Raw genomic sequence first — 12919 nt, forward strand, 5'->3', positions numbered from 1 at the left:
TTTCTCCAAAACATTTGTAATGTGTAAAATCATGAGGGGAATAGAAAAGGTGGATGCATCGTCTTTTTTTCCAGGGTAGGGGAATCAAGAAGCAGAGGGCATAGGATTAAGGTGAGAAGGGAAAGATTCAAGAGGAACCTGAAGGGCAACTTTTTCTCACAGAGGTGAATGGAACGAGGTGCAAGTGAATTGGCCAATTTCTTAAACACGTGGGGTTTCAATGAAACACATTTCAGGTGGCCACTTGTGCTCTTTTCCCCCGAACACAACCAATTAGACAAAGAAGTCAGAGAATAGTTTCGTTTAGTTGATAGACACAGCATGGGAACAGGCCCTTCAGCCCGCCAAGTCTGCACCAACGAACCCGTACACTAGTTCTACGTTATCCCACTTTCACATCCTACACACTGGGGGCAATTTACAGAAACCAATTAACCTACAAACCTGCACGCCTTTGGAATGTGGGATGAAACTGGAGCACCCAGAGAAAACCCCTCGCGGTCACAGGGAGAACGTACAAAATCCGTACAGACAGCAGCCGTGGTCAAGATTGAACCCAGGTCTCCTGTGCTGTCAGGCAGCTACTGTGCCGCTCTCAATAATAAGGAAATGAGGAGCAAAGGGAGGGAATGCAAGGCCTGGAAGGATATGACAGTGGCATTTGAGACTTTTGGATAGGCACATCCATGGATATGCAGGGATGTGGATCACGTGCAGGCAGAGGAGTGGTTGACAACGTGACTGAGTAATAAGAGGATGAGAATGGGTGACATTTCGGGTCGAGACCCTTCTTCAGACTGAAGCCAGCTGTCTGTCCCGCTGAGTTACTCCAGCTTTCTGTGTCTATCTTCAGTTTGAACCAGCGTCTGCAGTTCCTTCCTACACATTAATAAACGACAGCAGGTTTGTTTTAACATGAGGGTGTTCAGGGGCAGTGTGGGATCAGCATTAACAGGGCTGATGGGAGAGTGGATTTTGGTGCGGAATAGGAAATAGATGCATCGTATTGAAGGAAATGTAATTTATAGAGAGCATGTGATGGAGGCCGGCCAGAAGAACATTAATATAATTGGATGTGGAAGGAGTTATGTCCAAATTTGAATGTAATGCAAAAGAGGAGGTACATTTAATTCTAATGGGATATTGACAAGATGGCAAAATCAGATAAAAAATAGGAGATGGAATTCAGTGTCATCATATATCAAGTGATTTATTTTGTTAAGATAGCATTAATTAATTCTGAATGGAAGTGATATCACTTCTGGTGAAGAGCCAGAGCTAGTGATATCCAGACAGAGAACATTAAAGGCACCGTTTCAAGTTGTTAATGCGAAAAGAGAAATATCCTTTGTTCATTGGTACAGTATTGTCACTTGTACATATACATGCCACATGGATTCATTTTTTGTTTTGCTAACAGAAATAGAACTCTAAGTTTCATCTCAGTCTGAAGAAGGGTCTGTACCCGAAACATCACCTATTCTTTTCTCCAGAGATTCTGCCCGACCCGCTGGGTTACTCCAACATTTTGTGTCTATCTTCAGTGTACTCCAGCATCTGCAGTTCCGTCCTACACTCTTATGTTTTCTCACAAGAGTTACAGGATATTGAAGCCAGCACTAATGTTAGCTTTGAATGGAAACATTTGTTGATGATCCATATTAGGTTTTGGACTGTAAACTGTTAAAGATGCTGACGTTTCAAAGAGGATAACATATAGACTTAATCAGAGTTACCTGGTATCAGAAAATTTGACTACATGAAGAGTATTGAAAACTATTATATTTGCTTTAAAAATATTCCATTTGCGGCAACACAGTGGAGCAGCTGGTAGAGTTGCTGCCTCACAGCGCCAGAGAGCTGGATTTGATCCCGACCTCACGTCCTGTCTGTGTGGAGTTTGCACGTTCTCCCTGTGACCACATGGGCCTCCTCCGGGTGCTCCGGTTTCCTCCTCAAAGACATGCGGGTTTGAAGGTTAATTGGCCCCTGTAAATTGTCCCTAGGTTGTATGGAGTTGGTGAGAAAGTGGGACAACCTAGAAACTATTGTGAATGTGTGATTGATGGCCAGTGTGGACATGGTGGGCCGAAGGGCCTGTGTCCAGGCGGTATCTCGGAACTCTGAATAATGTGTTTAACATTATGAAATGAAGAGACAGGCTAGCAAGACACAGGTAGTTTCTGGTCTTTGAGCAGTCAAAACAGGAGCCCATGCCTCCAAGAGTTAATCTAAAAAATTTAGACCAGAGAATTATAGAAATCCTGTATTTTTATTCATGGGGCTTTGAGACTGTGAGATTCAAATCCAGGATTATAGTTGGATCAATAACTATATCAACTCCTGATACAGTTGGATAGTGGAAAGGAATAGAACAGATATGTGGCGTGATATGAATATTTAAATACATGGTTTTGCTTTGACCATCTGGGCAAAATACTTTAATCCATTTCTTGCCTACTAAGACAAAGTCAAGAGTGTTTAATTGTCACTTGTACCAAAAACGGTACATCAAAATCCTTACTTGCTGCAGAATAATAGGCCTGTAAGCACAATACTCATAGATAACATATAATAAACAACATAAAATTCAATACCAAAAATTCAGTAGTCAAAATGGGATCATGAATTCAGCCCGGGATCAAACAGAACCATCTGTGTTGTTTCTATGAGAATTTACAACGATAAATAACTTTTAATTTCAGTAACAGATAATGATTCCTTCCTGCTCGTTGCTATGTGTCTTTACAGTTGAAATGACTGTTTTTTGAGCACCCATCTATTCCCGCAGTTGGCCCCATCTGTTGATAAATGGTGTTTGCGACAGGTAATGTTTTCCTGTTGCTCAAGTCACTGAAGACCATGAGGATTTGGATAAACTTCACCATTGCTGGAGACCGAAGAATCAGGAGAACTCCATTTCCTTTAGAATCTCCTTCAGATTCAGACTGAGGTCACGTCAGACCCTGATTCCTGTTTAACTCCAGGTCTAGAACCAAACTATCAAAGGCCAGCTGCTTTGCACTAATGCCATGTTTGTCAGGCACCCATAGATCTTGTGAATGTATCATAGCCAAAGTCCAAATTTGGTCCGCAGAACTTCATTAACTTAAAGGCAGCTCACCGTTCTGAAGAAGGGTCTCGACCTGAAACGTCACCCATTCTTTCTCCAGAGATTCTGCCAGTCCCGTTAATCCAGCATTTTGTGTCTATCTTCACTGTTAAAGCGCCAGGTTTGGATACTCAACTCTGAACGGTCTGGTACAAAATGCATGCATGTCTCAGTGAAGCAAAGCGGATAACACACCAGCTCAATAGTGATCCATATGACACACAGATAGAAACGGTGGCGCAGCGGTTGAGTTGCAGCCTTACAGCAGATGCAGCGCCGGAGACTCAGGTTCGATCCTGACTACGGGCGCCGTCTGTACGGAGTTTGTACGTTCTCCCCGTGACCTGCGTGGGTTTTCTCAGAGATCTTCGGTTTCCTCCCACACTCCAAAGACGTACAGGTATGTAGGTTAATTGGCTGGGCAAATGTAAAAATTGTCCCTAGTGGGTGTAGGATAATGTTAGTGTGCGGGGATCGCTGGGTGGTGTGGACCCGGTGGGCCGAAGGGCCTGTTTCTGCGCTGTATCTCTAAATCTAAAAAAATCTAAAAAAAACTAAATCTAAAAAAAAAACAGTAAATAGAACATGGACACAAAGTGCTGGAGTAAGTCAGCAGTTCAGGCAGCATCTCTGGAGAACATGGACAGGTGACGTTTTGGGTTTAAGACTTTCTGAAGAAGGGTCCCGACCTGAAATATCACCTACCCATGTTCTCCAGAGATGCTGCTTGACCCGCTTGACTTTGTGTCTAGTCATTCACTATATGCTTTATTGTGGGGTAAGCTGATTCTCAGCTGCGCAACATCTTTTCCTTTGAGGTGGCGCATAGGACCCTCTGGAAGGGCCCCAACCCGAAATGTTGTCTGTCTATTCCCTCCACAGACATTGTCTGACCCACTGAGTTCTTTAGACTTTAGAGATGCATCGTGAAAACAGGCCCTTCACCGACGAGCGATCCCTGTGCACTATCCTACACAATAGAGCCAATTTACAATTTTTACCAAAGCTAATTAACCAACAAACCTGTACATCTTTGGAGTGTGGGAGGAAACCGGAGCACCAGGGGAAACCCATGGGGTCACAGGGGGAACATACAAACTCTGTATAGACAGCACCCGTAGTCAGGATTGAATCTCGTGGTACCCCTGTACAATGACAATAAAGATATATTGTATTGTATTGTATTGTATAGGGGTCTCTGGCACTGTAAGGCAGCAACTCTACTGCTGTGCCACCCTAACTTCCGCCAGCACTTTATGTTTTGCTCAAGGCCTTTGTTTGTACTAATTCAGAAACACCAAGCCTTAAGTCAGTAAACCTTCATCACCCTCTGAAGATTACTGTGTCTCAGTAAGGCAGGATGATGCCTGCTATATGATGTCTGGGTTTGCTGATGTACTAATATATTAGTGGAGAGATAACGTGAATGAGTAAAATAGGCTCGACATGTTCTGTGGCACATTTTATTTCAATATGTATATAATTTTCTTTTATTTATATTCTAATATAGATATCTTTGCTTTGAATGCCATCAACCTGTCACATGTATTTTACAAGGCATGTATTATATAACTACAGTCTTTCCAACCATTTTATTGATCTCTGAGTACATTAAATGCAATAAACATAGTTCAGAAAGTCTTTTTACTGCCATTTGTCATGAAGCTGTTTAAGGTTTGCAACATGGGGCAGGTTTTGTTTCACTGGTACCTTTGCTCCTTGTCCCTCGGACCCTGACAGTCAGGGAACACAGTTCCCAGAGCAGGAACACACATTAGTGTACTGGAAGCCCAAGGAACTGCTGATGCTAGTTTACAAAAAGAAATACAAAGTGCTGGAGTAACTCAGCGGGTCAGGCAGCGTATCTGGAGAACATGGATAGGTGACGTTTCAGGTCGGAACCCTTCTTTGGGATGTATAGGAAGGAACAGCAGATGCTGGTTTGTACTGAAGATAGACACAAAATGCTGGAGCAACTCAGCGGGTCAGGCAGCATCGCCGGAGAACATGGATAGGTGACGTTTTGGGTCAGGGCCCTTCTCCGGGGTTCTTTGTGTCATTTATTAAAAGCTAGTGCACAATGAATTCATGGATAAAACCGATCTACAGGCAAAATCATGAAAGTCCACGACATAGAAGATAGAACATAGAACGCAGAACAGTACAGTGTAGGACCAGACATTTTGGCCCACAATGCCCGTACCAAACACAATGCCAAGTTAGTCTAACCTCCTCTACATGATCCATAATCCCTCCGTTCCCTGCATATCCATGTGCCTGTCCAAAAGTCTCTTGAATGCCACTATCGTATCAGCTTCCACCACCACCCCTGGCAGCATGTTCCAGGCACCCACCACCCTCTGTGTGAAGAAACTTGCCCCACTTATCTTTCAACTTTGCCCCTCTCACCTTAAAGCTATGCCATCCGGTATTTGACGTTTCCACATCCTTCCTGGAATGGGGTGACCAGAACATTGCCACTTTCATTTCACTGCACATCGTGTATGTGACAAATAAACTTGACTTGACTTGACACCACGCAACGCTCCAAATGCAGCCGAACCAAAGATAGACTCAAAGTGCTGGAGTAACTCAGCGGGTCAGGCAGCATCTCTGGAGAAAAAGGATGGGTGACGTTTCGGTCCTTCTTTAGACTGGGAATCTTTTGGGGAGTGTAAAGTCTGAGCGACACCAGCACTTTGTGTCTATCTTCAGTATAAACCAGCATCTGCAGTTCCTTTCTGCATATACAGTCTAACCAAAGTCCTACAAAGGTGCATCATGACTTCCTGACTCTTGTGCTCTGTGCCTCAACTAACGAAGGCAAGCACAGCATGTGCCGTGTGTACTGCAACCTTATCACAAAGGTATTGGATGGAAATGATATTAACTTCCTGAGCTTTAAAGGAATCTAACACAATTAAACCTAAGCACAGCACAGCTGCAATTTAAAAACTAACTCACAATTTACAGTACAAAGTGCTGATTAATTTGGCTCTAATTAGAATGAAAGAATTAGCTTTAAACTGAAGATGTTAATTGTGAGACACAAGGGATTTGTTCATTTGCAATGTGCCTGTGCTGCACAGTACCTTGAGTTATTTACAGGGAACTTTGTGAACACTCGTATGCGATGTCAAGGAGTGACCCCACATTGAACCCCTGGTTCATGGTGGCATTGCTGATCTATTCCTTCCTTTCACCTTCAGCTTTCCACACGGCAGAGTTCGTGTTCTGATTAGAGTTTAAGGGATCGGGGTCAGTTCCCTGCCACCTCCTTCCTCTCTATTTAGCTAATTTAACTGTGCGAGAGTTACAAATTTCATTTTATTATGGCACGCTGCTTTTCAGCGGAATTAAATTAATAAAATCTAATTTCCACAGAATTGCTGAATATGTGATCAGCGGGAGTTTGCCCATTAGACGGGTTGCTGTTCACCGCACAGGCACGTGATGGTATGGGCATGTCACATTAACCTTCTGATTGCAAATTAAACAATATCTTTAGGCTGTTGGAAATGAAGTAACTGTGATTCTTATCTGCATTATGATATATGTGTTTTAATCAGCGAGCTACACTCAGACATGTATTTAGTTTGAAAGAACCAGGATTTCCCGAGAGGAGATTTCAGGACAGTTTCCCCTTGATAATATCCACCCATCGATTGCACCTACATAATCTTTATATAAAGCAGTTGGTTAGAGATCAATGTGCCTCTTTTTGAAATGAAATTAAGCCTCCATTTTTATTTTCTGCATTCAACAATTAAGTGATACACATTTTTGGAGTGCACATTCTCCCTTGAATCTATATAACGGCCGTTCTTTTCAAACCATCGCCTTGCTGGTTCCAAATGTGATTTTTTTTCAGTCAGTCGCCAAGAAGAGATTTCCTTCCCTGAAGGAATGGCACAGCCTCTGTTCGATAACTAATGCTCATAATATGAAGAGCCGCAGGGAAGTAAGCCGAGTTCGTAACACAAAGCACCGTGGCATCGAAACATTGCTCCTTCTTACATTTAAACTGACCCCTTTCAATACGGGCCCTGAAACTGCACATGTCAAGGAACGCAGACACAACATCAAGGGCGGCACGGTGGAGCAGTGGTAGAGTTGATGCCTTACAGCAGTTGCAGCGCCGGAGTCCCGGGTTTGATCCCGTCTACGGGTGCTGTCTGTATGGAGTTTGCACCATCTCCACATGACCGCGTGGGTTTTCTCTCAGATCTTTGGTTTCCTCCCACACTCCAAAGACGCACAGGTACCTAGGTTAATTGGCTTGGTGAATGTGTAAATTGTCCCTAGTGGGTGTAGGATAGTGTTAGTGTGCGGAGATCACTGGTTAATGTGGACTCGGTGGGCCAAAAGTCCTGTTTCAACGCTGTATCTCTAAGCTAAACTAAACTAAACTAAACTAAACATCAGTACAGAATCTCGTCAGTAAAGCCACCGATTAGCTCATGCATTGACTAAGGTCAAGGATTTTATTTGAGGTATTTCTGATTCCAATTAACTCTCGTTCAGACAGAAACTGTCTCCTCCCCAATGACTATGTGAAAAGCAGACTGTGCAGAGTGGTACAAAGCCAAACAGATCAGAAGGCGGTTGATGTCCCCGATTTAGGAAGAGCTATCTCATGCTGCACAAGATGGGAAATTACCTTCAGTGACCGAAGATAGAGAAGGGAAGAAGAACCATTTCTCTTGTTGCCAACTCTGATACTTCCTTGCCTTTGGGGCAAAGGCTCAATTCAAATTACAAAAAATAAATAAAAACCTATGGAAGCGAACACCATTATGACTTTTAAGAGACATTTGGACAGATAAATGGATGAAGGGCTTAGAAGGCAATGGGCCAAATCCCTTCAAAATGGAATAACCCAATATGAAAACTTAATCAGCATGGACAAGATGGGCCAAAGAGCCTGTTTCCGTGCTATACTGCTGCGTGCCTCCATTCTCTAAAAATATCCTCCTATCTTTCCACTTGCTGCCATTTTAGTCCACAATTTGATTCAGTTGCCACATCAATGAAATAGACCTTGGGCCTCATTGCTATAAGCTCGCCTGGTTACGCTGATCAGATAGGATCCAGTCTGAAGAAGGGTTCTAACCTGACAATTTCTTGATTAGTACAGGTGTCCGTGGTTATGGGGAGACGGCAGGAGAATGGGGTTGAGAGATATTGAAGGATAGATCAGCCATGATTGAATGGCCAAGTAGACTTGATGGGCTGAATGGCCTAATTAGGCTCCTATAACTTATGAAACGTCACCTATTCCTTTTCTCCAGGGCTGCTGCCTGACCCGTTGAGTTACTCCAACATTTTGTGTCTACCTTCAGAATCCAATCTAATATCATCAATGTGCAAAATGGCCCTTTTACAAAACACTAGCATAAATTAGTCACAGGAGTAGGGCACTCGGCCTGCTTTGCCATTTAATGAGACCATGGCGATTTTGATTGAGATCTCAAATTCATACCTCCTTGCAACATCCTTCCAATCCCTACTTGTCAAGAGTCGATCACTTCTGCCTTAAAAAAATTCTACTTCCACCGTCCTTCGACGAAGAGCATTCTAAAGATTCACAAGGATCTAAGAAAAATAATTTCACCCTAAGCCTCTTAAATGGATAACCCATCATTTTTAAAATAATGAGTCCTCGTCCAGATTGCCCAACATCCTCTCCACATCCGTCCCATCAACACTTCTCTGCATTTCCTTCCAGGCCCTCTGCTCTTCTCCCCATCCTTTCACCATCATCTTGCCCTTTGCCTTGCTACTCATTTCTGCTGAGGGATTATGTTTCCTGCTTTTTCTTCCTTGAAGGGTGAGCTGCCAACCAGTGAGTTTGATAGGCTTGAGACCACATTGCTTTCAGATCATTGAACCTTTCACAATGCTGCCTTACAACGCTTGCAGCGACAGAGACCCGGGTTTGATCCCGCCTACGGCTGGTGTCTGTACGGAGTTTGGACATTCTCGCCTTGACCTGCGTGGGTTTTCTCTGAGATCTTCGATTTCTTTCTACACTCCTAAGACGTGCAGGCTTGTAAGTTAATTGGCTTGGTATAAGTGTAAATTGTCCCTAGTGTGTGTAGGATAGTGTTAATGTGCGGGGATCTTTGGTCGGTGCGGACTCAGTAGACCGAAGGGCATGTTTCTGCGCTGTGTCTCTAAGCTAAAAACTAGACATGGAGCTAGCCTCTTAAACCTTCTAAGGCAGGCCTTTATTCCTTCTCATCTACCATGCTTCCAATGCACACATCATGTCAATATTCTTCTGTGTGCCTGTGTAAGAATCTGAGAGGAAGATAAATTCATGTATTCTCATGTTCAATTATATTCGCACACAAAGACCTCAATAAAACCTGCTGGATCTCCCGGTTGATAACCATGGCCCTCTGTGGTGAAAAAGTTATCCCTCCGGTTTCTATTAAATCTTTTCTCTTTCACCTTAAACCCCTGCTCTCTAGTTGTTGATTCTATTATCCTGGGGGGAACAGAGACGCTGTGCATTTGCCCGATCCATTGGCCTCATGATCTGAGGCACTCGGGAAGTGAGGCCGATGCTGTGAGTTGCTCCCAGCATCACTGAGACCATTTACCGCACAGTTGATGCACGGGGGCAAGGTGCTGCGATCTCTGTCACTGTCGCTCGTGGACAGTAGAGAGGTTCATAAACATGACCGGCGGCAGTCGGTGCTCACGGAACCTCTGTCCCTGCAGGGACCCCTTCAATCACAGAGAGCTTCCAACTTGCTCTTTGCCTGACGGGAAGTGAAAGCTGAGGTTGTAGGTCTCTGGCTTTTGATCCAGTCTCAGTCAGGAAGGCAGTAATGAGCCGACGTGGATGATTAGCGCAGATTTTGATGGGGAGAACGACACGTAAGCTAACATTGGAATGGTGAGCTGAGGTGTCCATCCACTTTCCCAATGGACAGGACGTCACCAGGAAATGGGAGCAAACCCTTCAAAACACACACGGAAAACAATCAATCTGCCTAAGTCAGACTAAATGCAAATGGGTCCATTTTAGAGGCAAACGTCTCGTCACACTCACAACCTGAAGTAACAGGGTGATTCCATTGCCAGCTTTGTCATGAGTCATCAGAGAATCAAACAGTGTGGAAACAGGCCCTTCGGCCCAACTGCCCATGCCAACCAACTATACTAGAGCATCTACACTAGTCCCACCTACCTGCATTTCACTCATATCCCCTAAACCTATCCTATCCCTGTACCTTTCCAAATGTTATTTAAATGTTGCAATAGTACCTGCCTCAAATGCCTTCTCTGGCAGCTCGTTCCATACACCCACGTCCCTCTGTGTAGAAAAAAGCAGCGGGATACAGTGTAAGTAATTTATGTTGATTTTTATATCATAATACGTAATAATGCCACTTCTACTCGCATATCCAGCATTGTTATTGCAAGGGCCAATCAATAAAACAGAACAATGATTTATACAAATGATTAGATATAACGTTAAACTGAATTAAAGCCAATGATCCAGAATTGATCTTTTTTTCTCAGAATTTCCTCACCTGGATGGTGAAGATCTTCATTCTTCCTTCCCAATGACTCTTGCTTTGAGCCCTTGTGGTTCAGGTGCACTAATATTTACCTCTCCTTTTCTCGCCTGCATTAAAATTTCTTCACTGCTCATAATCCCTGCTCACCACTCAGGACTTTCAAAGACTGTCAAGAGGAAGTTTGCAAATCCACCATTAAGTGCAATTAGCTGGAACTCTTGAAATGTCTTGTGCTGCAGCAGATGAGGTACAGGAAATTCACATCAGTCATTTTTTAATAACTTGAAGTGCCAACTTGCAGCCATTAGTTCGGAGTTGAGGGACTTTTTCAAATCTCTGCATAAACTGAAAAAACAGCTGTTTATGATGCCAATCCTTGTCACACAGTGTTGGGAATATTTACATCCCCTGGAATAGCTAATTACATTGATGTGGAGTCAGCATTTAACCAGAGCTGAAAGTCATGGCTCTTCAAACTGGGAATAACTTGTCAACCTCAGTAGTAGATACTTAAGTCAATAGTTTATTGTCACGTGTACCAAGGAAGAGTGAAAAGCTTTTGTTCCATGCTAACCAGTCAGCGGAAAGACTACACATGATTGCAATCGAGCCATATGACAGTGCACAGACACATGATGAAGAGAATATCGTGGATAACATTTAATGCAAGATAAAGCTCGTAAGGTCCGATCACAGATAGTACGAGGGTCCCCAATGAGGTAGATAGTGGTTCAGGACTACTCTCTAGTGGTTCAGTTGCCTGATAGCAGCTGGGAAGAAACTGACCCTGAATCTGGAGGTGTGCGTTTTCACACTTCTATACCTTTTGCCCGAGGAAGAGGGGAGATGAGGGAGTGGCCAGGGTGTGACTCACCCTTGATTATGCTGGTAGCCTTGCCGGGGCAGCGTGAGATGTTGATGGAGTCAATGGAAGGGAGGTTGGTTTGCTTGATGGCCTGGGCAGATTAGGACTTTGTCCCTTGCAGTGCAGGAGGCCGAGAGGAGATCTTATAGAGCTGTATAAAATCATGAGGGTAATAGATTTTATTAGATTCTATTCTACTCATAATTTTATACACCTCTATAAGATCCTCTTGCGCTCCAAGGAATAGTCCTAGCCTGCCCAACCTCTCCCTATAGCCCAGACCTATAGGTCCCAAATACTTTTTAAAATACAAAACTAGGTAAAGGTTTATTGCCAAATAAGAAAATTAGGATAAATGTGGTGTAGGACTGTGGTTTTTTAATAATTCATTAGAATTAGGGGGGGTGGGGGTGTTGAAACACCCAATGGGAAGCTGATAAGACAGGAATAAATTCAATGGAGAAGAAAGTAGGAGACAGAATGGTAAACATACGCCAGGGAGTATTCTGGGTTTAGAATAGATGTTAGCTGAAATTTAGGAGTGGTACAGGTGGTGCAATGGGTAGAGCTTCTGCCTCACAGTGCCAGAGATCTGAGTTTGATCCTGACCTCGGGGGCTGTCTGTGTGCAGTTTGCACATTCTCCCTGTTCCCACATGGGCTTCCTCCGGGTGCTCCGGTTTCCTCCCGCACAGTGGTCTGCAGGTTACTTGGACGCTGTAAGTTTCCCGTAGTGCGTAAGGAATGGATGATAAAGTAGGATAAGATAAAAACCAGTGTGAACGGATGATCAATGGTCATCATGGACTCGGTGGGCCGAAGGGCCTGCTTCCTTACTGTATCTCTAAATTTATTGTTGGAGATGGAGAGAAACCACAAACTGACAAGGTGACCCATCGATAGACACAGAGTGCTGGAGTAACTCAGCGGGTCAGGTGATGTCTTGGGTTGGAACCCTTCTTCAGACTGCAGTGAAGACTTTTCAGACTTCTCCAGTCTGACCTGCTGAGTTAATCCAGCATTGTGTGTCTAACTTTGTTAAAACCCAACATCTGCATTCCTTCCTGCAGAGGAGTCTCATTATTGGAAAGGAAGGATTGATTGACGATGGAAACATAAGCAATAAAGTCCTCAAGATTGGAGAGAGTGCGGGTTGGAGAATGAACGCAGTGATCAACATGATAGAAAATGAGCCGGAGGGAATGCTGAGTCGGATTGACACAAATGGTTGGGATTTATGGACGAATTGTTCGTCCAACTGCAGGTAGTGGCAAGAATATAATGTAGCCAAGAGGCAGGGAGAACTTCTCAAACACAAACCTTCCGTTAACTCCGCTCTCTTCAACTGGCCAAGTCAGCATTTGTCGTCCAAACTCAACATTGCAGCTGTCTTCCTCCTTTTGAAGAG

The 12919-nt window shown here is 43.8% G+C and overlaps 1 protein-coding gene across 27 annotated transcripts in view; it reads left to right on the forward strand.

The window, feature by feature from the left end:
• rbfox3a (RNA binding fox-1 homolog 3a) overlaps nt 1-12919 on the forward strand; it is a 1329152-nt gene that overhangs the window by 940259 nt on the left and 375974 nt on the right. The window lies entirely within an intron of this gene.

Source organism: Rhinoraja longicauda, chromosome 6 (assembly GCF_053455715.1).
Source record: "Rhinoraja longicauda isolate Sanriku21f chromosome 6, sRhiLon1.1, whole genome shotgun sequence".
NCBI lineage: Eukaryota > Metazoa > Chordata > Chondrichthyes > Rajiformes > Arhynchobatidae > Rhinoraja > Rhinoraja longicauda.